This window comes from Rhinopithecus roxellana, chromosome 16 (assembly GCF_007565055.1).
Source record: "Rhinopithecus roxellana isolate Shanxi Qingling chromosome 16, ASM756505v1, whole genome shotgun sequence".
Taxonomy (NCBI): domain Eukaryota; kingdom Metazoa; phylum Chordata; class Mammalia; order Primates; family Cercopithecidae; genus Rhinopithecus; species Rhinopithecus roxellana.
The window spans coordinates 97,563,798-97,590,885 of record NC_044564.1 but is presented as its reverse complement, the minus strand read 5'-3'; the positions used below and the strand labels follow the sequence as shown (position 1 = coordinate 97,590,885).

The 27,088-nt window shown below is 36.4% G+C and overlaps 1 protein-coding gene and 2 pseudogenes across 1 annotated transcript in view; 1 reads left to right on the top strand and 2 right to left on the bottom strand.

Annotated features, from left to right (window-relative positions):
• The window catches only part of LOC104680724 (DENN domain-containing protein 1A-like), a 387,331-nt gene that overhangs the window by 77,424 nt on the left and 282,819 nt on the right, over positions 1-27,088 (top strand). The window lies entirely within an intron of this gene.
• Positions 8,169-8,811, bottom strand: LOC104664364 (annotated as a pseudogene).
• Positions 9,388-9,444, bottom strand: LOC115894073 (annotated as a pseudogene).

The window sequence follows — 27,088 nt, the reverse complement described above, 5'->3', positions numbered from 1 at the left end:
TGCTCTGGCCTGAGAGTGGCTCACCATGGCTCTTAATTGTACCTTCTGGGCTTTTGGATTCTGAATCATCCTTTAAATAAAAGAGAAGCTGTGTTAGCAACTGAGTAGTTTCCTCAGCCTGCTTCTGGAAAGTTTAGTGATTCAACAGCCTATTGTTTTTTCATTTATATTTTCTTTGTTCCTTTCAGTCCAGGCTGGGTGTGTTTCTCCCCATGTGAGACTCTTAAAAACTCCTTTGTTGTCCTGTGAATCTGTTGGAGTTTACTCCTTGACTTAATATTCATACCCACAAATGTCTTTAAGATAAGCCCTCCTTTTCTACTTCGGTTTTCTAGGGAGACTACTGAGGAACAACAGTTGTAAGCTTCTTAGAAGCCCTGTTGTTTAACTGAATGGTTCTCTATGGTACCACCTTAGATCTTTTGGAGGTCTTACAAAGAATTTTAAAATCACCCCCTTAGCTTTTTCTTATCCTAAGAGTACACTGGATTTGATCTTTACCCAGAGGCCATTTCTTAATTTTAACACCATTTATTGTCTGGAGAGGCTAGAAATGAGTAAACAAATTGAGTTCTATACGTAGAATAATAGTAATAAAAAGGAACAAAGTATTGCTATACTCAACAACATGGATGGATCTCAACATAATTATCTTGAGTGAAAGAAGCCAGACAAAAAGAGCACATACTTTCTGATTCCATTTATATAAAAGCCTAGAAAGTACAAACTAATCTTTAGTGACAGAAAGCACACCAGTGGTTCCCTAGGGATGGGTGGTGGGGAGTGCAGCAGGAGGGATAGATTACAGAGGAGCACAAAGAAACTTTTGGGGTTGACTGATTGTGGTGATGGTTTAAGGGATATACACATATGTCAGAACTCATCAAATTATACACTTCCATGCTTGTGTTTTCTTATTTTTTTTTTTCATTCTTGTGTTGAAGATGTGTTTCTTGAAAGCAATACATAGTTGGATCTTTTAAAATCCAGTCGTCTTACCTGTATTTTTTTTTACTGGAAATGCTTTTTGTGCTTCATTTTTTTATTCCTTTCTTTTGGATTATTTAAGCATTTTCATCATTCAGTTTTTTCCCTTTTATTATTTGAGACTTAAATACTATTTCTGTGCCTTTAACTGACACACTGAAAATAATGGTGGCTATGACTTAGTAGGGCTTATTCTATACCAGTCATTGTTTTATATCTTTACCTATATTAACTCATTTAATCCTCACAAAAACCCTATGGGATAGATACTGTTACTGTCTCAGTTTTACAGATGGGGAAACCATGGCATGGTGAGCTTATGTAATCTGTCCAAGGCCACAGAGCTATCAAGTAGTAGAGCTGGGATTTGAACCCAGGTCGTGTCCTTTCAGTGTCCATAATGTTAACTAATACAGGCATACCTCAGAGATATTGCAGGTTCAGTTTAGTTGCAGACCACAATAAAGTGAGTAGCACAGTAAAGTGAGTCACAAATTGTTTTGGTTTCCCAATGCATGTAAAGTTACGTTTATACTCTACTATTGTCTATTAATTGTATAATAGCGTTATGTTTAAAAAGGTACATATCATGATTTAAAAATATTTTATTGCTAAAAATTGCTAACAATCAACTTGTAATCTTTTTGATCACAGAGGATCTTGTCTAAATGTTGATGGCTACCGACTGGTCAGGACAGTGGCTACTGAAGGCTGGGATGGCTGTGGTAATTTTTAAAAATAAGACAGCAGTGAAGTTTGCTGCATGGATTGACTCTTCCTTTCACCGAAAGATGACTCTGTAGGATGTGATGCTCTTTCATAGCATTTTACCCCTAGTCGAACTCCTTTTAGAATCGGAAACTTCTCAAATGCTCTTTCTGGATTATCAACCAGGTTTGTGTAATATTATAAATCCTTTTTTGTCATTTCAACAATGTTTACAGCATTTTTACCAAGAGTAGTTTCCATCTCAAGAAAGGACATTCCTTGCTCTTTTGTAAGAAGCAACTTCTCATGCATTCAGATTTTATCAGGAGATCGCAGCAATTCATTTCCATTTTCAGGTTCTGCTTTTAGTTCTGGTTCTCTTGCAGCTTCTGTCACATCTGCATTACTTCCTCCACTGAAGTCTTAAATACCTCAGTGTCATCCATGAGGGCTGGAATTAGCTTCTTCCAAACTCTTGTTAATGTTGGTATTTTGACCTCCCACAAATCACAGATGTTCTTAATGGCATCTAGAATGGTGAATTCTTTCCAGAAGGTTTTCAATTTACTTTGCCCAAACCCATCAGAGGAATTACTATCTATTGCAGCTATAGCCTTCTGTGTTTCTCAGATTTCAAAGTCAAAATTACTCCTTGATCCAGGGGCTGCAGAATGGATGTTGTGTTAGCAGGCATGACAACAACCTTCATCTCCTTGTATATCTCCATCAGAGCTCTTGGATGACCAGGTGCATTGTCTTTTTTTCTGAGCAGTAGGTTTAAACTATATTATTTTGGTGCAAAAGTAATTGTGGTTTATGTCATTACTCAGTGGCAAAAACCAGAATAATTTTGGCACCAACCTAAATAGTAATGCATGCTGTAAAATGATGTGCTGTCATCCAGGCTTTGTTGTTCCATTTATAGAGCACAGGCAGAGTAGATTTAGCATAATATTATACTTAAGAACTCTAGAATTTTCAGAATGGTCGATGAGCATTGGTTTCAATTTAAAGTCACCAGCTGCATTAGCCCCTAACAAAAGATTTATCCTGTCCTTTGAAACTGGTTTTGACATCTCTTCTCTAGCTATGAAAGTCCTAGATGGCATTTTCTTCTGATATCAGGTGGTTTCATCTACACTGAAAATCTGTTGTTAGTGTAGCCACCTTTATCAGTGATCTTAGCTTGAACTTCTGGATAACTTGTTGCAGCTTCTACATCAGGATTTGCAGCTTGGCCTTGCACTTTTTTATGTTATGGAGATGGCTTTTTTCCTTAAACCTCATGAACCAGCCTCTGCTAGTCAAACTCTTCTGCAGCTTCCTCACCTCCCTCAACCTTCATAGAATTGAAGAGAGTCAGGGCCTTGATATGGATCAGGCTTTCGTGTAAGGGAATGTTGTGGCTGGTTTGATCTGTCCAGACCACTGAAACTTTCATGTATCAACAATCAGTCTGTTTCACTTCATTATCATTCATGTGTCACTGAAGTAGTACTTTTCATTTCCTTCAAGAACCTTTCCTTGTCATTCGCAATTGGGCTGTTTGGTATAAGAAGACTAACTTTGAGCCTATCTTGACTTTCAATATGCCTTCCTCACTACTAAGCTTAATGATGTATAGCTTTTGATTCAAAGACATGGAGCTCCTCCTTTTGGTTGAACACTCAGAGGCCATTATAGCGTGAATTATTGGCCTAATGTCAATATTATTGTGTCTCAAGGGCCAGGGAGGCCCAAGGAAGAGAAAGATGGGAGAATGGCTGGTTGGAGGAACAGTCAGAACACACTCACATTTATTGATGAAGTTTGCCATCTTATATGGGCATGGTTTATGGCACCCCAAAACAATTACAACAGTAACATCAAAGATCGTTGATCACCGATCATCATAACAGATATAATAATAATTTAAAAAGTTTGAAATATTACCAAAAATTACCAAAATGTGACACAGAGACATGAAATGACTTGCTCTATCCAGGGTTGTCATACACTTTCAATTTATTAAAAAAAAAAGCAATATCTGTGAAGTGCAATAAAACAAAGTATGCCCATACAAATCAACCGTTTCTGAGAAATTTTTGCATGTTTATGTAACTTTAATTGGCATCTTTACCCTCCTCCTGGACAATACAAGATAGTATATTGTTTTAACTTTAATCATTCCCCTCCTTGTTTATATGTTTTTATTGTTGTGTATTTTACTTTAAACCTGTAAGATAATTATTGATTTTTTTATATAACCAATGCTTTAGATTTATCTGTGTATTTTCTGTTTTCTTTGTTCTTTATTTTTTATTTTTTATTTTTTCGAGATGAAGTCTCATTCTGTTGCCCAAGCTAGAGTTTAGTGGGGCGGTCTCAGCTCACTGCAACCTCCGCCTCCTGGTTCAAACAAGTTCTCCTGTCTCAGCCTCCCAAGTAGCTGGTATTACAGGCACATGCCACCACACCCAGCTAATTTCTGTATTTTCAGTAGAGACAGGGTTTTGCCATATTGGTCAGGCTGGTCTCGAACTCCTGCTCTCAAGTGATCTGGCCGCCTTGGCCTCCCAAAGTGCTGGGATTATAGGCGTGAGCCACTGTGCCTGGCCATTTTCTTTGTTCTTTATGTCTTCTTGCATCTCAAGAGTTTTTCATCTGGGCTAATCTTCTTACTTGAATAACATTCTTTGTTAGTGGCAAATATCTTAGTTTTGTTTATCTGAAAATGTCCTTATTCTAACATCATATTGGAGATGTCATTTCATTGTCTTCTGGCTTCTGATGTTGCTGTCGAAGTCCCTTTCCATTATAATTAATATTTTTGTGTCTTGTTTTCTAGTTTAGCAATGATATTTGTCTAGCAGTGGAGTTTTCTTCTTATGTATCTTAGTTAGGACCAGCTGTTTGAATCTGAGGACTTAGAACTTCTTTTTCTTTTGGAGCTTTGATTACACATATGTCTGACATTCTCTTTTTGTCCTTTACAGTTTTAAACCATTTTTTTGTGTGTTTTCAATCTGTTTCTCTCTGATACATTCAATAACTTCTTCAGGTCTTTCTTCCAGTTTACTAGTTCTCTCTTCAGCTGTGTCTAATTGCTGTTAAAACCATCCATTTATGGCCAGGCACAGTGGCACACCCCTGTAATCCTGGCACTTTGGAAGACCAACGTGAAAGGATTGCTTGAGGCCAGGAATTCGAGATCAGCCTGGGCAAATAGTGAGACATTGTCTCTACAAAAATGAAAAGAAACAACCCATTGATTTAGTGTTTAATTTTAATTATTTTTAATAGGTTTCTTGAGATATAATTCATAAACCACACAATTTGCCCATTAATAAAAGATATAATTAATGGTTTTGGTGTATTACTTAAATTGTGGAGGTATATGTGTATATATAAAACAAAATTTGCCGTTTTAAATATTTTTAAGTGTAAATTTAGTGATATTAATTATATTTATACTGTTGTGCAGCCATCACCACTATCTGTTATTAAAATCTTTTCATCACCTCAAATAAAAACTTTGTAATCATTAACAGTAATTTCCCATTTTCCCCTCCTTCCTAACCTCTGGTAACCTCTAACCTACTTTCTTTCTTGATGAATTTGCCTATTCTAGGTTCCTCATATAAGTGGAATCATATATTATTTATCCTTTTCTGTCTGGTTTATTTCACTTACCCTAATGTTTTCAAGGTTTATCCATGTTGTAGTATGTATCAGAACTTCATTCCTCTTTGTAGCTGAATACTTATCCATTAGATGTATATACTGCATGTTGTTTATCCATTCATCTGTTGATGGACAATTTGGTTGTCTCCACCTTTTGGCAATTGTGAATAATGCTGCAATCAACAATGCCATTCATTGTTGGTATATGTTTGCATTTCTGCTTTCAATTCCTTTGGGTATATACCTAGGAATGGCATTGTTGGATCATACGGTAATTCTGTTTTTTTTTTTTTTTTTTTTGGAAAACTGCCAAGCTGTTTTCCATAACAGCTGCACCATTTTATATAGCCATCAGCAATGTGTGAGGTTCCAATTTCTCCACATTCTTGTCAGTGGATACTGTTGTCTATCTCTTATTATAGCCATTCTAGTGGGGTTGAAGTGACATATCATTGTTATTTTGATTTGCCTTTCTCTAATGCCTAATTATATTGAGCATCTTTTAGTGTGCTTCTTGTGTATTTTCCATGGAGAAATATCTATCCAGTGACTGGGTCTTTTAAAAAATTACCGGGTTATAAATGTTCTTTATATATTCTAGATACAAACCTCTTATCAGATATATGACTTGCAGGTACTTTCTCCCACTTTGTAGGTTAACTTTTCTCTTTCCTGATTGTGTCATCTGAAACAGAAGTTTTCATTTCAGTGAAATCTTATTTAATATTTCTTTTGTTGTTTGTGCTCTAGTGTGGTACCTAAGAAACCATTGCCCATTCTAAAGTTACAATGATTTATTTCTGTATTTTCTTCTAAGTTTGTTTGTTTGTTTGTTTATTTTTTAGGTTTTAGCTCTTACATTTGGGTCTATAATCCATTCCTTTTTTTTTTTTTTTGAGACAGGTTCTCACTTGGTCACCCAGGCTGGAATACAGTGGCATGATCTTAGCTCACTGCAGCCTCAACTTCCCAGGCTCAAACAATCTTCCCGCCTCTGCTTTGCAAGTAGCTGGAACTACAGGTGTATGCCACCACACCCACCTAATTTTTTAGGGGGTGTATAGGGAGAGACGAGGTTTTGCTATGTTGACCAGGCTGGTCTTGAACTCCTGGCCTCAAGCGATTCTTCTGCCTCAGCTTCCCAAAGTGCTGGGATTAAAGGCATGAACTACTATCCCCAGCCTATAATTCAAATTGAGTTGATTTTTATATGTGCTTATAAGGAAGGAGTCTAACTTTATTCTTTCAAATGTAGATGGTCAATTGCCCCTGCACCTTCTGTTGAAAAGTATTAATTCTCCATTGAGTTGTTTTGGTTTCCTTGTTACCCAGGCTGGAGTGTAGTGGCACAACCTTTGGCTCACTGCAACCTCTGCCTCCTGGGTTCAAGAGATTCTTGTGTCTCAGCCTCCTGAGTAGCTGGGACTACAGGTGTGTGCCAGCATGCCCAACTAACTTTTTGTATTTTTGGTAGAGATGGTGTTTCACTATGTTGGCCAGCCTGGTCTTGAACTACTGGCTTCAAGTGATCTGCCCACCTCAGCCTCCCAAAGTGCTGGGATTACAGGCATAAGCCACCGTGCCTGGCATCTTGTTGAAAATTAATTGACAATTGCAAATATTTATTTCTGGACCCTGAATCCTATTCTTTTCCTAATGCTGTACTATACTGTCTTGATTACTATAGATTTGTAGTAAATTTAAAATGGAGAAGTATGAGTCCTCCAATTTTGTTCTTTTTAAAGATTGTTTGACTATTCTGGGTCCCTTGCATCTCCATATGAATTTTAGTATTAGCTTATCAATTTCTGCAAAAAGCCCAGCTGGGATTTTGGTAGGGATTTAATTGAATCTGTAGATTCATTTGGGGAGGATTGTCAGCTTAACAATATTGTGTTCCAATCCATGAACGTAGGATATCTTTCCTTTTATTAAGGTAATGTTTAGGGTTTTTTTCCACATAATGTTTTGTAGTTTTCGGAGTATAAGTTTTACAATTCTCTTGTTAGATTTACTCCTATTTTTCTTAATCGATGTTATTGTAAATGGAAACTTTGAATTTCATTTTTGTATTGTTCTTTGTTAGTGTATAGAAATAGAATTGATTTTTAAAAATATTGATCTATTATCCTGCAGATTTGATGAACTAGTTTATTAGTTCTAATAGTTTTTTAGTGAATTTCTTAGGATTTTCTTTGTGTAAGATTACATAATGTACAAATCAAGATAGTACTACTTATTCCTTTCCATTCTTGATGACTTTTATTTCTTTTTCATACCTAATTGCCCTGGCTAGAACCTCCAATACAGTGTTGAATAGAAGTAGCAGAAATGAATATTCTTCTCTTCGTCCTCATCTTAAATAGAAATATTTAGTCTTTTGGCATAATTATGATATTAATTATAGGTTTTTTAGATGCCCTTTATCAGCTTGATGAAGTTCAATTTTGTTTCTAGTTTGTTGAATTTTTTTATTATGAAAGGATGTTGGATTTTGTCAGATGCTTTTTCTGTGTCTTTTGAGATGACTGTGTGATTTTTGTTCATCATTCTCTAGATATGGCTTATTAATCTATTTTTGGATGTTAAACCAACCTTGCATTATTGTTTTTAAAAATTCTATCATAAGTACTTTATTTTAACTAGAAGATACAATCTCCAAGGAATTTCATGGTTTAAAAAGCTACAATTACATCATGTTGTAACTACATAAAACAGTGCTGTAATGGAACTACTTGACTTTGATTATATACATTTTTGCACAGCCCTATGGAATCTATGCAAAGGAATATTTTCTCCCTTTGCTCCAATTAATTGTTCTCGTATAGAAATTGCTTTATATTCCAGTATATCCAGAATGGTAAAATAACAAGTCCACTCATGTTGCTAAAGGTCGCTCCAAGCATATGGGCCATAGCTGCTATGGTCTTTCTCCACTCAGTGGTATTGACAGTGCTTCAAGTTTTGCTCCTAGAAAACTAGAAATTGTAATGATCTGGAGACTATGCTCCCAAATGGCTGTAATTCCATTTCTACTGAAAACTCTAAGCTATGCTTTTGAGATTTGGTTCTAACAAACATAAGGTACAGTGGTAAAAGTAGACAAAATGACTGCAAATAAAAATGTTTCCAACACCAACTCTAATAGCTCCATATGGAACAAAAATTACACCGAAGGAGAAACAGGACAAAAGAAGGTAGATACAGCATTTCAAAAATCAAGTTACCTTGTGTGATAATGAACTTTTTAGAGGATGCATTTGGTTTCACTACTAAATATAATACTAGATTGACAGCAGCTACAAAACCAGAACATATGTACAACCATGTCAAGTGTGTTTACAATATTGAGAAGTTCTCCCAGAAGAATGATGGAATGAAGACACTTAGGATAATTGAAAATATGCATAAAATATGGATATAAAGTAGTTTTTTGATGTTAGTATCTTTCATAGTGTTTTCTTGAGTGGCTATCTCTCTTGCTGAGGAAGGGACCTGGGGAACTACTGCATCCTACTATCATGGGAAGGGCAGTCCTGGCCCTAATGCAAGTACCCAATCTTGCATTCTTAGGATAAATCTCACTTGATCATGGTGTGTAATCCTTTTTTTGTGTTGCTAGATTTGGTTTGCTACTATTAATATATTGAGTATTTTTGCATTTTTAGTTTTCTTATGTTTGTTTGCTTTTGGTATCAGCATGATACTGGCCTTACAGAATGAATCGGAAAGTTTTTTTCTTCATATTTTAGTTTTTGAAAGAGTTTATGAAGAATTGGTATTCCTTCTTCTTTAAATGTTTGATAGAATTCTCCAGTAAAGTCATCTGAGTTTGTCTGTTTTGTTGGGAAGTTTTCAAATTAGTAATTCAGTCTCTTGCTATAGGTCTATTCAGATTTTCTATTTCTTCTTGACTCAGTTTTAGTAGTTTGTATTTTTCTAGGGATTTGTCCATTTCATATATCTAATTTGTTGGCACACATTTGTTCATAGCATTCTCTCTCTCTCCCTCTCTTTTTTTTTTTTTTTTTTTTTTTTCTGGTAAACCAGAAAACCTAGACAAATTCTGAAAGAGCTGTAACATTAATATTCTCTTAATCCTCTGTATTTCTGCAAATTTGGTCCTCATGGTTTTTTCTTTTACTTCTCACCTCTCATACATTGTACTTGCAGCCACTGCAAAGTAATTGTCATTTTCAGACGCTGTTTCTTTGTCTGAAATGTCTTTTCTCTTCCCCCATTGGAGGAATTGACATTTATCTTCAAGATAATTTTCTTCATGCTGCCATCCCTGATTGTCCAGACAGACTCAGTCTTTCCTTCCTTTGAATTCCAGTGTACTTCTACACATCTGTCAATGCACTTGTTTCTTTCAAAGGACAGCTGAGCATCCTGTTCACCTTCTTTTCCCTAATGAGAAACATGGGACTTAATACAAATTGTTTCTTGGGAATTGCATGTTTAATAAATGAATGAGGTATGAAACATTTCTTCTGAGCTCTCAACCTGTTTGGATGCCTGAAAAATATCTGAAATTCAAAATGTCTGAATTCTAACTCATGATCTGCTCATTAAACTGAATGAAGCTCTGGTCTCCTTCCACTGAGCAGCACATTTAAAAAATCCAGTATGCAAACTAAAAACCTACTGCCTTAATCCTGGTCACCTGTCTTCCTGCTCACCCTCTGTATTCAATATGTCAGAAAAATTTGATTGATTTACCTAAATGTCTTTAAAAACTAGGTATTTCTTCTCAACTATCATCATCCTAAACCTCTTTCTCACCTCCCCACACCCCACCAAACCAACCTCATTCTCCCATTCCTTCAGGTCTCACTTCAGACATTAAATCATCCTTAGGGGGGAACCTTTTCAGATCCCCAAAGTAAGCTTGTTCTTACACTGTATGGTCTTGTGGCACTTATCATAGCTTATAGTTACGCTACTTGTGCGGTTATTCATTTGAGCTTCTGTACTGGACCTTAAACTCTGTGAGAGTAGAGATCTCCCAGTATTTTCTTCACCACTGTATGACCAGATTTCAATATTAAGAAGATTTAGTGAATATTTATGGAATGAACAAACCACTGAAAATTAGGTAATGTATGTGGAAATGCCTTTAAAATGACAATTACTGGAGAAACATTATTTTGATGATCTCTTAACATTTAAAATAACTGTGATTAGTTTATTGATTTGTAATTTTTTGTTTGGGTGAAGAGAAATTCTAAATTCTCATGGTATTTAAGGGTGGATCATCTTGGATAGATCCACTTATTGCTAATTAGGCTTTGTTTACTGGGATTATGGAATTGGTATAACAATAACAAAGTGTAGGGTAGGGTCTCTCTGGAAAGCACTATACTACTTCCTTAATGACATCACCTTGGTAATGATCGCATTTGGTTTAAGATTTCACTTAGCACAAAATGGGATGCAGAAAGTCAAACTCTCGTATATATTCAAGTAAAGGTGATGACTTTCTTCACAATAGAGCAGAGATGAAATAGCTCCCACATTTGTTATTCTGAATGGAGCCTTGGGATGAAATTCCAAGCAGCAGAATGCCACTTAACCTTCTGTGTGCTATTTTGCTCTTTAGTAGCATAATTGTAAAATGAGGCAATAAAACCAGAAAAGATATAATATTTATACCTGCATAGGCACTTCACATGATAAAATGTCACACAGGACTGTTTACTCCTTGCTAGTTATTTGGATAATGCTCCACCTGCCTAGTGACAGGAGGTGCTGAGTCTTGCATAAATCTTGGAAAGAAGGTTAGGGTTAATATAGTGAGTTCTTCAGTAGGAAAAAAAATACAGCATATGTGATAATAATAATAATGGTGACTCTTTGATTACTATTTTTGTACCAGCACTGTGCTAGGCCCTTGGGGACAGAGTGTGACAAAGAGGGAGATAATATAAGTGAGTACCTTTCATGTGTCAGCTATTCTGCTATACATTTTACTTACAATATTTGTAAAACTTATAATCACTCTGCCAGGTAGGTGGTGTTATCTCCATGTATATATGACTGATTCTTGTTTATCTCATAAAAAATTCTAACGACCTCATTGGAGTTCTGTTATAATTATCATGTTTAAACTTTGGTGCTTTTTTTTAAGTTTAAATAGTCTTTTTTTTTTTGAGACAAAAAAAATTAATGAGAAGAGACAAAGAAACATCAAAGAGCTTTTTCCTCTGATTGCTGTGTTAGAACTTTTGCCTGAAAATAGGTTACATTCCTTCTGTTTTCAGCTGAATCCTCATTAACTTTACATTTTAATGATGTCCAGGGCAAATTACACCATTTATGGTCAGTACCTTAAAGGGATGCTTACAGGGGACTTAAAAAAATTTTTTTTGAGTGGTGGATGTATTTACTCCAGGAATATAAATTGATCCAGAATTCTTAAAAAAGAAAAAAGAAAAAAAAAGACAAAAACCCTTGAAACATGGGGTTGGTGTTCCATTTCTAACTATTATAACAATTTAATTCAAAAGAAATTATTTTCATCTTAAATTAATCATTAAAGAACATTTATACTATTTGGGAGTATGCAACTGGAACCAGTGTCCTACATTTATTTTTGAAAATAGTTTCAGTTTCTCTCAATTTTACTGCTTAGCTTCAGAAATAATTCATAGGTGGTAGATGCTCAATAGGAATAAATGAAGACAGCTTCTCCCAGTTATGAAAAAAACAAGGGTGATTGAAATGCTAATATGTTGATAGACAGATTGTATTTGCACAAGAATGAGGGAATCTGCTGTAAGGTGGAACTCTTCACAGGATTCCAAATTATTCAGTTTAAAAGAACAATATGAACTGCGGAGCTGTGCTTTCATTGTAAGCTTTGAATACTTAATTATTATTAGATGATAAATTGGAATAAAGCGTCGTGTTGTGTCAAATACTGTTTATTTCCTTAACAATTATTGGATAAGTGGATTAAGGGAAATCGGCGTGTCTGTTGAGGAAACTGTAATTATGAGAATGCCCCATCTAACATCAGGTATTTTTTAAGGTTTGTACTCCTGTTTTTTACATGTGTTTAATTGAATCCCTTCTGTGTGCCAGGCAATGGGCTAATGTCCTTGTTAAGGCATTTTTGAATCCAAGGGGTGGAATTTCACTAAAACTAGCTCAGGAAGGGAGGGATAGAGGTGGAGAGGTCTGTTGTACAGTGAAGAACAGGAAGCAAAACCAGCTGGGCTTCATGAGGACCAACTGGAACCGGAAAGTCATGCTCCACTGTGGCTTCATCTCTTTCATCATGGCTTTGCCTCTGCTGGCTTCCTTTGTTCACCACTTATCTTGGTAATGGTTCAAAGTGGTCTATATGATCTTTCAGGCTTGGCTTCCCACCGCTAACAGACACTTTTTGTCTGTGCCCAAGGTTGATTTGAGCATGTGACTCAGCCCAGACCTGGATGGTCCCTGTGGCCTCCAGGTGCTCTGCTGCACTGCCCCTTCCACGTGAGCAGAATGAAACATGTCTGCATGGAAAAGATATGGCTCTTGCCTGTGTGTGGCTTTTTGTGGAGATGATAATATACCTAAAAAGATTGTTTCTACTTAAATGTGCTATGGACTTCCCTATGAATAAAATATTTCCGTTATCTGTGGTATTTGCAAACTGAGGAAACAGTGGGAGGGTTTGGGCACTGCCACTGAGGGAGGGTGAAATGATTTTCTTTTAGAATGAGGTTTTCCTAGGTAGGGCTTCCTGAGGGTCTAAATCCATAATTGGATCCTACTTGCCACTGTACAAGGAAACAATGTAGAAGGAAAAAGAAATTTTGTTAGGTTTTCTTGTCCAGGTATTGCCTTGAATGATTGGCCAACATATCTAATGCAATTTAAGGACATTTGGGAAATCTTTGGGTCTGATCTATTGTGACTAATGATTCTTGATATGGCTATTTTTTTAACTTGCCCATATTTCAGTTTTCTAAGTCTTCGGTTAAAGCACTAGCAGATTCTGCAATTGCTCCTCAAGTATTATCATTTTTGTTATAACTGAGTATTGAAATGTAGCAAAGCTCGTAACTGTAACTTAACATTTGTTAAGCTTCTATTTGCTTTATATATATATACATATTATATATGTACACACACATATATATACACATACACATACATATATATACAGATGAACAAGTATGTGTGTATTTTTTCTTATTCGTCCTGGAGCCCATAAGAGATTAATTATTGTCCTCATTTTATAAGTGTTACAAACCAAGGCACAGAAAGATGAAGTAACTTGCCTTAAGGTAATACAGCTAGTAAGTAGTGGATTGTTGATTCGATTCTAGGCCTGTACTGTGCTGCCTCTGTCTATAGTAGCTCTGCTTAAGGTTAATGGTTAGGCTGTGTTTCTGGAATGCTCAACTTCTCTGTTGGAACAACGTTTTGCAATAGTATGGCTTGGTGAAATTCTGGTTCTGGTACAGCCAGTTTATAAACTGTGTGATGATAGGATATACAAGCTGTTTCATATTTTTAATTTAAAAATGGGATTATTCATGGGTCCCATCATAGAGGTTTCATAGGCGGAATGAAAGAAATAATACAGTCTTTTTGCCACACATGTGCAGGAGCAGTGTCAGAATAATGTAGAAATTACATTGGTTTATATGTTTTATGTCATCAGGTTGGATTAGCTGAAGTCAAAGTAGACTAGCACTGTTTTTCTTGGTCTTTACATTTGGGCAGGTTCTCAACTTTCTTAATTTTTTCCTTTTCTTTAGGAAAAGAAGTGCTGACCTTGAGGTTTAGGTTGAGATTGCCATTGATAGAGTCAGGGCTCCCAAATTGTGCTTTTAGCCTTTCTTTATATAGTGTTGAACAATAATTTTAAAATAGTTTGGTGTCTCAGTTTTCAGAAAAACTACATATGTATAATATTTTTATTCATACCTTAACCCTGGATAGTAGTATCTGGTTGAACAGTAATTTTAAACTAGTTTGGTTTTTCAGTTTTCAGAACAACTACATATATATAATATTTGTGTCCATACCTTACCCCTGGATAGATATCTGGTTGTTTCTGGGTTATTGCTAATGCAACAAGACTATTCTGAAGTTGTGTTTTCTAAAACCTTTAACTTGACCTGGTTTGTTGAAAGATGCTCGATCCTCTTTGGGGCAGGCAAGGGGGTGCTAATTGTGAAGTATCTTTGTTGAGTGATGAGACACTGGTGTCTGTGAATGTAGCGGAATGGTGGGATCCCTTTGATTACTGCAGAGAATCTAGGAACGTAGAAAGCAGATGCAAAACATAAGATATACAGGCTTTATCCTTGGTTGGGAGGCGTTTAAATCCTGACCCTTTCTTGCCCAGTAAACTGACTTGGACAAGGCACTTGACCTTTTTGGATCTCAGTTTTCTCATCAGTAATATGGAATTACTATCCCCTGCCTATTTTATTATCTTGAGAATTTAATGGCATAAGAGATGTAATAATATGAGGTATTCAGAGTACTTTCCTCATAGTAGGTATTCAATATATGTTTAGTAGGAGAACTATAGAAGATAACAGAAATGTAGTTGTATTGTAGCCTATTTTATACAATAAATAATCCAAAACATTTTATATTATTATTTTTGTAAATTATTCTCTGTTAAATGAAACAGAAAGGGAATGAACTTCTTTTGAAAAAGTCTGGTAAATTTTGTAATGCGAATAAACAACTTTGATTTGTAAGATAACATTAAAAATGATGTATAAAAATGTATACCTGTATACATTTTTCTGTATAGGAATTTGTTATATGCATTAACATTTTAGTATTTCCTCAAATTTGAAATGAATAGCATATAACATTAAGTCACTTAAAAATTCTCTAATATGAAATATTAAAAACTTAGACTCAAACTATAATATATTTTACCTAACCACCTTTTTGGCCACCTTTCTTTTGGTATTTTATTATATATCCTCTCCTTTTTATTTTTGTAAAAAACTATATTAGCTTTTTTCTTCTTAACCACATTTTCCCCTCTATAATTTGATTGAAGAAATGAACTTGTGTTACTTTTTCTCTCTTGGTAAGCCAAGTCTGGTGAATAAAATACCCATAGTCAAGAAATTTGTGTGAGCTTGGCTGCACTGTGAACTCCCTGATTTCCTTCAGTCTTGTTAATTCATATGCGAGCCCAGGGGTATTATTGCCCATTAGCCTTTCCTCATAGTTATTTTATGAAAGTGCACAGTTGATGTGAGAGTGTTGTGAAACCTTTGGAAACGGTGCCCTGGACATACTGAGGTAAATTTTGTTCAAGATCAACAGATAGCACCCTACTATAATCTGCCAGCAGCTTGTTTATCTAATTGTCAATACAATTTCTGGTTCAGGAAAGAGTTTATGTTATCCTGAAACTTAACATACCATGTCCCCGGAACCAAGGAGAAATAATAATAGTAACTGCCAAGCACCTACTGTGTGTCAGACACCCTGCTGGATGCTTTACACATAGATCTTTTATTCTCAAATTCTGAGAAGCCCTTCTTCCTCATTTTATTGAGGGAGGTTAAGAAAATGACCCCTAACCATCCCACTTTTGCCAGGCTTCATAGCTGAAGCTCTCCCCACTTTTATATAGCATATGTACCATATACCACTTTTTACCATATCCTCAGGAAATCCAAAGGACCTAACAGAAGTCAGAATGTATTGTGAGGGAAAGTTAGTGATTCTTTTCTACTAATTTTCTTCTATCGGAGTGAATGAAGTGTGTGGTGGAAAAGTATGTTTTGAGAGTGTTTTTTTTTTTTTTTTTTTTTGAGATGGAGCCTTGCTCTGCCACCCAGGCTGGAGTGCAGTGGCCGGATCTCAGCTCACTGCAAGCTCCGCCTCCCGGGTTTAGGCCATTCTCCTGCCTCAGCCTCCCCAGTAGCTGGGACTACAGGCGCCCGCCTCGTCGCCCGGCTAGTTTTTTGTATTTTTTTAAGTAGAGACGGGGTTTCACTGTATTAGCCAGGATGGTCTTGATCTCCTGACCTCGTGATCCGCCCGTCTCGGCCTCCCAAAGTGCTGGGATTACAGGCTTGAGCCACCGCGCCCGGCCTGTTTTGAGAGTTTTTACAGTAGAAAGGTACTTAGGTTTTTGCAATTTTTTTTTTTTCCTGGAAATCAAGAGGAAAATGCAGATATCCAAGATAAAGAGTTAGGGAAACTAATAGTAGTTTGTGGATAGGGTCTAGATGAACTAGACTTCTGGAAGGATCCTTAGATTTTTGAAGTGTATTATTATGATTGGATAGTTGTGTGTGGTGGTGGTGAGGGCTGTGATGAGTGTGCTTGACCATTATAAAACTACCTTCATTACTAGAGGGACACAGATTCCCCCCCACCTCTCCCATGATTGTATTGTTGAAAGCCTTCTTTTATCAATTTGCTGCCATATGTGTTTGTGAAAATCAGCTGCGTTGTAAAAATTCTTACTTCCTGGAAACCAGAAACCCATTCAGCTAGAGTCCCTACCCTGACCGCTTCCTCTTCGTTATTTCTAAATGACAGTGCTATTCCAGTAGCATTCCGGGCGTTCATCTAGCTAGGATTCCTTTTTCACGTTTGCTATTTGGTGCATTTTCTCCTGTTTTATTTTGTTTCTTTGTCCTGATTAGTTCACCAAGTATAATAGAAGAGACATTTGCTTTTTTTCCTCTAGAGCAAGTTATTTTAGAGGGAGAGTTTACCAGTGGTAAGAGCTGTTTATGTCCTAAGCGATTGATATGTAATTAATGTTGCCTGGGCTCTTGCCTGTTGGCAGAATTGGTAACAGCTTGCAGTATTTTTTAAATTCTCTTTTCTTTTTGGTATTTTGACAATGTCATTCATATCTCATGAAAAACTACCTCAGACAGGTTAAATGTGTTAAAACATGGAACGAAAAGGATGGAAGGAGACCCAGTGCTGCCTAGAAACCTTGATCTTTTGCCAAAGTATTTAAACAATTTAGTGTTTTGGTTTCCTAGCTCCAAGCTGCTTCTCAAATCCCTTGCTAATTAATCCAGTTAATGCTTTGTAGACTTACTATATGCGGTGCTTTGGCTTGCTCGTCTATCATTGAGAAGTCGTTTTGTTTCTTGGAGAAAACCTAAGCTCTGTTCTGGTGCAGACCTATATACAGGGCTTATGACGTGTGAGTAGTTTGGGGCCTTTAAAATCCCTATGCGTGTGTATATATGTAAGCTTACATACACATGTTCTCTGCGTTTCATAGTCCTTAGGCTTAAAATTTTAAAATAAAAAAAGACACAAAGTAGAGAATAGAAATCAGGTATTTCACACCAAACCAGTGAACTGATTGAAAGCTGCCTCTGCTACTTGCTTTGTTAATTGTGCAAATTATTTGATGTCTCTAAGCCTCAATTTCCTCATCTGTAAAATGGGGGAAAATAATTTATACCTCCTCATAGTATTGTTGTGAAGATGAAGTGAGTTTCTTATATACTTAGCAAGTGTCCAGAACACAGTAAAGCTCAGTAAATGTTGACTGCTTTTGTTATTCTTTTGTGACCCTTATGTGTTGAATAAATTAACTTCTTTTGGTGCTTGCTGAATTGCGGAGGAGGTAGATTCCTTTTATCTATTTTCTTTTGGCAAAGATATATCAAATGTCTCAATTTATATCAAGGATTTAAAAATCAAGCATTTGTTCATTTAACAGTAGTGATAATAAAAAATAGACAACTGTATTCTCTTTGAGCCTGTTTTTTTTTTTTTGAGACAGAGTCTTGTTGTTTCGCCAGACTGGAGTGCAGCGGCGGGATCTCGGCTTCCTGCAACCCCCCGCCTCTCACGTTCAAGCAATTCTCCTGTCTCAGCCTCCCAAGTAGCTGGGACTACAAGGATGTGCCACCATGCCCAGCTAATTTTTGTATTGTTAGAGATGGGGTTTCAGTGTGTTGGCCAGGATGGTCTCGATCTCTTGACCTTGTGATCTGCCCATCTTGGCCTTCCAAAATGCTGGGATTATAGGCATGAACCACCATGCCCGGCCTGAACCTGGTTTTAAAACCCATTGGTGTGAGTTATCAATACAAAAGATCTTCCTAAAATCTGAAAAGTGAGTGTGTCTCATTTGCTTACTAGAAAGCTTGGGTGCAGAAAAATATATGCGCTATTTCTTTTTCCCAGTGAAATAATTAAATCAAACATGGAGGCAAATTCAGGAATATTTACTGCTAGTGAAGCTCATGATAACTTTTTTTTTTTACTAACCATTTCTGAAATTTATATATTATGCCTAAAAAACCTCAGTATGTCCTGGGAATTAGGAATTGACAGGATTCTCATTTGATCATTACAGGAAATTTCACATTTTTCCCCCCAAGGAATTTGTGGAGAAAAAAACTGTCTACCAAAAAGTGTAAAATTCTAATTTTTTCCAGCTAATTGTTTTTGTTTTTATGTTTAGAAAAACTTTTTTTTATAACATAAAAAAAGGAACAAACAGGAAAATGCAGAAATACAAGTTAACAGCTTGATAAATTATCACAAAGTTAAAACATCCAGGTCAAGACATAGAACATTAATAAGCATCTTGCCAGTCATCCTTATGTGTCTTTCCAAACACCACTCCCTCAATTAGAGAACCATTACCTTTTGTTTTTTTTCTTTCCTTTCCTTTTTTTTTGAGATGAGGTCTCACTGTTGTTCAGACCGGAGTGCAGTGGCACAATCATAGCACACTGTAGCCTCAAACTCCTGGGCTCAGAGGACCCTCCTACTTCAACTTCCTGAATAGTCGTTACTACAGGCATGCACTGCTCCCCCAGACCCTCAGCCTGGCTAATTTCCTGCCGTGCTGCCCAGACTAGTCTTGAACTCCTGGGCTCAAATGGTCTTCCCACCTCAACCTCCTGAGTACCTATGATTATAGTGTGAGCCAATGTGCCCAGCTAAAACCATTATCTTAACTTCTAATAACATTGATCATTTTTACCTGTTGTTGAACATATATACATGGAGTTATGTAGATGGAGTCATGAGTATATTTAATATTTTACTTGGTTTCTTTTGCTCAACAATTATATTTGTGAGATTATCCTTGTTGTGTGCAACTGTGGTTTGCTCCTTTTCATTGCTATATGCTGTTCCATAATATGAATATGCCACAATTGATCCATTCTACTGTCTGTAGACATTTATGCTTCCCCTTTGGTTTTGGTTATTTCAAATAATGCAGCTGTGACATTATAGTGAATATATCTGGTGTTTATATACTCCCACTTTGGTATGTACATAGGAGTGAAATTTCTGGGTCATAGTGTATGTATATGTTTGGCATAAAATGCCAAGTTTTCCAATGTGGTGGAACTGATTTGCATCCTCATCTGCTGTGTGAGCTCCTCTTGCTCTATATCGTCACCAATACTTACTATTAAAGGTCTTTTTAATTTTAGCCATTCTGAATGAATGTGTAGTATATTTTGCTTTGGTTTTAATTTGCATTTTCCTGATTACTGGTGAAGCTGAACATCTTTTAATGTACCTGCTGGTTATTTGGCTATGTTGTTTTGTCGTTATTTTTAAGGAATTCTTTGTATACTCTAGATACAGTTTATTTGGTTATGTGCTATAATTTATTTTCCACTCTGTGCCTTATCTTTCCACTGTTTTAAAAATTAATATTATTTTTAATTGATGTCATACTTTTATATATTTTATAGAGTACAATGTGATGTTTTGATATATGTATACAATGTGGAATGATTAAATCAAGTGAATCAACATGTCCATCACCTCACTTATTATTATTATTGTTTTTTTTTTTGGAGATGGAGTCTCACTCTGTCGCCCAGGCTGGAGTGCAGTGGCATGGTCTCAGCTCACTGCAACCTCCCGCCTCCAGGGTTCAAGAGATTCTCCTGCCTCAGCTTCCCGGGTAGCTAGAATTACAGTTGCCCACCACCATGCCCATCTAATTTTTGTACTTTTGAGTAGAGATGGGGTTTCACCATGTTGGCCAGGCTGGTCTTGAACTCCTGACCTCAGATGATCTGCCCACCTCAGCCTCCCGAAGTGCTGGGATTATTATTATTTTGCCATATGAATCTTCAGTAGACATGGCACTATTTATTGCAAAGATCATCCTTTATCTACTTTTCTGCATTGCCACTTTCATTAATCAAATGTGCATGTATGCAGGGGTCTCTTCCTGGTCTCTTTATTGTACCACTACCAGCTGAATGAATTATTGAAGCTTTATAATGAATTCTAATATCTAGTAGACTAAGTCTTCCCATTTTGTTATTATTAAAAGTTTTTTCTTGGTTATTATTGGTCTTTGTAGTTTCATATAATTTTTGAATTGGTTTGTTAATTTGCCTTAAAGTGCCTTGCTAAGATTTGTATTGGGATTTCATTGAATTGATATAAATGTGAGGAGATTTGATTATTTACATATTTGGTCTTCACATGAAGACTATATAATGAACATGACAGATTCCTTTATGTAATTTAGGTCCTTTTGTCATTTCTTTCACTTATTATAGATATTCATATATAAGTCTTGCTTATTTTCATTATATTTGTTTCTGGGCATTTGGTGTTCTCTGCTACTGTAAATGGTATCTTTGAATTTCATACTCTAAATATTTGTAGATGTGTTGAAATATAGTTAAATTTTGAAACCTGACGTAGTATCCAGCACATTTGCTAAGCTGTCTTATTGATTCCAATAATTTATCTGTAGATATTGTGTTTTTTCCAAACATAATCATGTTGTCTGCAAATAATAGTTTCACTTCCTATTTTAATCGTTATGCCTTCCTTTCTTGTTCTTTATTACGTGGGCTTAGGACCAGCAGTATAATGTTTAATGGGATTGATGATGGCAGGAATTCCTATTCTTTTCTGGTTTTTTTTTTCCTTCATTTTTGAGATGGAATTTCACTCTTGTCACTCAGGCTGGAGTGCAGTGGCGTGCTCTTGGCTCACTGCAACCTCTGCCTCCCAGGTTCAAGTGATTGTCCTGTCTCAGCCTCCCGAGTAGCTGGGATTACAGGTGTCTGCCACCATGCCCAGCTAATTGTTTTGCATTTTTAGTAGAGATGGGGTTTCACCATGTTGGCCAGGCTGATCTCGAACTCCTGACCTCAGGTGATCTGCCCCCTCGGCCTCCCAAAGTGCTGGAATTACAGGTGTGAGCCACTGTGCCCGGTCCTCTTTTCTCTGTTTTGAAGGGAAAACTTTCAACATTTCACCTTTCAGTACGATGGTGGCTATAGGTTTTTTAATTGAGTTTTTTGATTGATTTATAATTCACATATAGTAAAATGAACACATCTTAAGCATACAGTTTTAATTTTGAAACATGTATACACCTGTGTAATTAACACCTCAATGAAGATGTAGCTCAGTTTCCCATATACTCTTCTAGTTATTTCCAATTCCTTTACTGCACCAGAGACAACAACTGTTCTGATGTATGTTACCATATATTAGTTTTGCTTTTCTTAAACCTTATAGAAATGGTATTCTATAGCATTTCCTTATAGAAATGGAATTCTCTTGGTTCTGGCTTCTTTCACTCAACATAAAGATTTTTTGAGAATCATTCATATTGCTTCACCTTTCAGCAATTTATTCTTTTTATTGGTAAGTAGTATTCCATTGTATAAATATCACAGTTTGCTTATCCATTTTGATGAACATTCAGGTGAGACACAGTTTTTTTTAAGATAGATACCCTTTATCAGATTAAGACATCTGCTTTGTGTTACTGGAATAAACTCAAATTGGTTGTCATGTATTATTCTTTAATATATTGCTGCATTCCTTTTGCTAAAATTTTGTTTAGAATTTTCACATCAAGGTTTAAATGAGGGATAAATTTCCTTTCTTTCATTGTCCTTAGATTTTAGTATCAAGGTTTTACTGGCCTCATAAAACGAATGATTCCTCTTTCTCTATTCTCTGGAAAATTTGGTGTGATGTTGATATGTGTTGTTCCTTAAAAGGTTGGAAGAACTCACTAATGAAGCTATAAGAGCTTGTAGTTTTCTTCATTAAACATGTCTTAATTATGTGTTCCCTTTATTTAATAGTTATTATACCTATTCAGGTTTTCTATTTCTTGTATCAGTTTTCTTTTTTTTTTTTTTTTTTTTTTTTTTGGAGACGGAGTCTTGCTCTGCTGCCCAGGCTGGAGTGCAGTGGCCGGCTCTCAGCTCACTGCAAGCTCCGTCTCCCGGGTTCACGCCATTCTCCTGTCTCAGCCTCCCGAGTAGCTGGGACTACAGGCGCCCGCCTCGTCGCCCGGCTAGTTTCTTGTATTTTTTAGTAGAGACGGGGTTTCACCAGTATTAGCCAGGATGGTCTCGATCTCCTGACCTCATGATCCGCCCGTCTCGGCCTCCCAAAGTGGTGGGATTACAGGCTTGAGCCACCGCGCCCGGCCTCTTGTATCAGTTTTCTTTTTGTATTTGTTTCCTTGCTTTTGATTTCTTCTTTTGCCCTTTGTTATCCATCTATTTGATTTTCTTTTCCTGTCTTCAATATTTGTTCACTTTACTTTGAATCCTTTTTAGCTATTTCCTCAGGATTTTTTGAATTTATCTCCTTTTACCTTCTGTTTCTCTTAAGGCATTATCTGTTGTGGGTTGTTGTTGTTGTTGTTGTTACTGTGTTTTCTCTAATTGGTTTTCATATTGGAAATGATTTTTTTCATTTAAGTCTGACTTTCTTTCCTGAGTTTATCACCTCGTTTTTACAGTTTTGTAATTCTGATTTGTGTATTATTTCATGTCATGTGTAATTTTCTTAAAGTATTTTAACTAATTTGAAAGGAAGGTTACAGTTTTTATTTTGTGTTGATGTTTGTCTATCATGCTTTCATTGTCTCTAGGGACATTAGTCTGAATCTTATTCTGATTTTTCTAATTATAACTTCCTATAGGATCTTATGTTAACACTTGTTTATTGCTTATTTATATGTGAAATTAGTTTTTCTGAACTTTTAAGAGGAGAAGTAGGTAGCTGTTATACTTCACTGAGCTATCTCTTGTGAAGGTTTCCTGTGATGCTTAAAATCATGTAATTTGCGACCTAATCTTGCCTGGATCTGTTTCCTTCTCCTGCCTTTTCCTGAACTTTTTCTTTACTTCAGTTCTATGGTCTCTATACTGTTCAATTTTGATTTTACTTCCAGAAGCTTCACTTCACTGTAGGTCCTTGTCCTAGAAGAGGGCCCTATCTTTGGGAATTCAGAGTTTTAGAAACTATATGACAGTTCTGCAGCCTTCCTGTCAGAATCTCACTTTGGTTTTTGATATTTTCATTGGGTATATAAATCTAGATTGGCATTTACTTTCTTTCAGGATCTTTAAAATACCATTTCATTGTCTTCTGGCTTACATTGTTTGTGCTGGAAAGTCATCTGTAAGTCTTATGGGTGTTCCTTCAATGGTAATTTTGTTTTCTGTTTTTTGGCTACTTTTAAGTTTTTTTCTTTTCATTTTTTATTTTTAGCAGTTGTGCTATGATGAGTGTAGGTGTTGCTGTCTTTGCATTTGTCCTGCTTGAGGTTTAGAGTGTTTCTTGAATCTGGGATCTGATTTTTTGGTATTAATTTTGGATATTTCTTACCATTACTTACTATTTCTTGTAAGCCGATTCTCTTTTTATTTTTTTTCTGGGACTCCAATGACATACAAGTTAGACCTAGTCACAGTAGTTCATGTATAACTTACTCTCCCTTCGGTTTTTCAGTGTTACCTCTTTGGGCTTAATCTGGGTATTTTTTTCTGACTTATCTGTTCACTAGTTTTTTTCTTCAACTAATCTAATTTTCTGTGAAACCTGTCCACTGAGTTTTTAATTCATTTTTTTTAGTTCTAAAATCTAATTTATCAGTTTTAATTTTATGCACAATTCTCAATCTTTTAAAACTTTCTTCCCTTCTCTGTCTTCCATCTTATCTCCCTCTCTCTCTCCCTTCTACCTCTTTCTTTCTTTCTCATGTTGAGCAAAGTTATTTCAGTGTCTGTGTCTGAGGCCAGTGTTATTTGAATCCCTTCTGGGTCTGTTTCTATTGCTTTGAATCTCTGTTGTCACCTTTCTTTTGCCCCTGTTTGCTTGGTTATTTTTTATTGAGTGCCAATTGTTGTATATTCAAAACTATAGGCGTATTTTAAGGTCTAGGGTAATATTCTCCTCCTCCAGAGAGGATTTATATTAATTTTGTTTTTTAAGGCTAGTCATGCTAGCAATTATCTCATCCCCTTCTCTATCCATCCTTCCTTCCCAATTAGGGATTTAGGTGATTTGAAGATGGGCTTAGTCTCTGAGGATTCATCTATTTTCTTTTTACCCTTCTCTTGAGCTATGATTATTTGAGGTCCAACCCAAAGCCTAAAGCACTTACTGGGACCTTTTCTCTTCTGTGGGTCCTGCAAAAAATTACAGTTTTGTCCTCTTCATCCTGTTGAGGATTTGAAAGCTCTGATCCCCTTTGAGCCTCTTAGTTACCTCTTCAGTAATCAGCCCATATCCTTGGGAGAAACATGTTCTTAAATGCTAGAATTTTGTGTCTGTGTGTACATGTGTGTGCGTGACAGGGTCTCATTCTGGTTGCCCGGGCTGGAGTGCAGTGGCATGATCATGGCTCACTGCATCACCAGCCTCGACCTCCCAGGGTCAGGTGTTCCTCCCACCTCAGCGTCCTGAGTAGTTGGGACTACAGGCACATGCCACCACACGCAGCTAATTTTCATATTTTTTGTAGAGATGGGATTTCTTCATGTTGCCCAGGTGGGTCTCGAACTCCTGGGCTCAGGTGATCTGCCCATCTTGGCCTCTCAAAATGCTGGGATTATAGGTGTGAGCCAACTGCACCCGGCCTAAAAAAAATTTTTTTTGGAGTTTTATTATTCTGTGTAATTCTCTCTCTCTCTCTCTCTCTCTGTGTGTGTGTGTGTTTGTGTGTGTGTATATGTATATATATATCATATATATATAAGATATATAATATATATATTATTTTTTCAGGGGGGCGTAATGCTTTCTTGCCTTTGAACAGTTGTTTTTATTTATGTGTTCTATTTTTTAAAAATGTGAACAGTGTTATAAATCCTAGTTCACCTTTACTGGAAATGGAAATCCAGCTAGCCTTTTTAGGAAAGAGCCCTCTATTCAGGCAGTGGTCTGTGTTTGTTATAATAGCTCCTAAACATAACATTCATTCTGTGAGGAAGATAGTATTATCCCCATTTTCCTTATGAGGTAACTAATGCCTAAATCCATTAATGAAATTATTCAAGATCACAACAAAATCTTTTTCCTAAGGCACTAAATAATCTTATTTTAGTTCTTCTTTTCTTTCAGATTTAGGACTTTAGGCTAACAAGTACCGTAACATTATAAGGCAGGTATACAGTAACTATAAGTGAAAGAGAAAAGAGGCCAAATAGGATGCATATGATGTGGGTGTATATGTGTAATGTAGACTACAGAAAACCTATAATTAATTTTAAATGCATGAATAACTGCACATGAATCCTCCCACATAATTAGTTGAGTTGTGTTGAGCTCTTTTTTAATGGAAAAATATTTTTTTCAGGAATTTGTCATACATTACAAGCTTTGTTTTTTTTAAGGTCTCTAGATGTAGATGTATACTTTTAAATCCACACTGTATAATTAATCATGGGTTTGTTGGAATTATAGAAGTTATTTTCTAGCTTTAAGTTAGGTTTACATTATTATTTCTAGAGTCATACTTTGTATTTCGTTGTCTGTTTCTATAGTGCTTTGTACCATCATCAGTTTAAAAGAGGAGTTTAAAAAATGCTTTTTGGTAGGCCTCCCACTAAGAGAATCTAGTTGGTGCTTAATCCTCATACCTGATAAATGGGTGAGATGCTTGTCCACAGGGCTGTGCAGAAGTTGCAGGTTTTGGGAACATGGCAGATGGGACAGAGTAGAGAACAGGTTTAATTAGATGGGAAGCCAAGGGAAGATGGTATCTTGAACCATGTCTGAGAGGCAGGGTGAAAAGGGAAGAGCTAATATTGAGAACCTCAGCCAAGAGAATCAAGGGTAGCATGGAATGTGGTGTGAGGAATCGTTTGATACAAGTATTCTGGGAGTAAGGTGAAGGAAAGGAAATGTGTATTACAGCGGTGGCTGGAAGGGCGTAGGGTAGAACATGGTGGCTTATAGGAGTCTTTCTGGCCCAGGACATTAGGAAATACTTTTTATTTATTTTATTTTTATTCTTACAGAGGCAGGACCTCACTCTGTCATTGTGCTGTAGTGCAGTGGAATGATCACGGTTCACTGCATCCTCCACCTCTCAGGCTCAAGCAGTCCTCTAACCCCAGCCTCCTGAGAAGTTGGGACTATAGGCACAAACCACTGCACCTGGCTAATATTTGTATTTTTTTGTATAAGTAGGGGTCTCACTATGTTGCCCAGGTTGTGGAAATAATTTTTAGAGTCCATAGTTCATATCAAGGATCTTCTGTATTAGTTAACTTCCCCTAGGTTATGCTGCCTGAAGAAGGTAACAAAAAGGACCCCAGAAATCTCAGGGGACTGAGAAAAACAAAGGTCATTACTTTCCTACAGTACCTTTTGGTTATAGCTCTGCTCTAGGGTCAGCTTTGACCCTCACTCAGGTATCCAAGCTGAAAGAGCAGCCCTCCTCTGGGACATCCTTTTCTCATGGCAGAAGAAAAAGAAAAATGATGGAACCGTGTGATAGCTC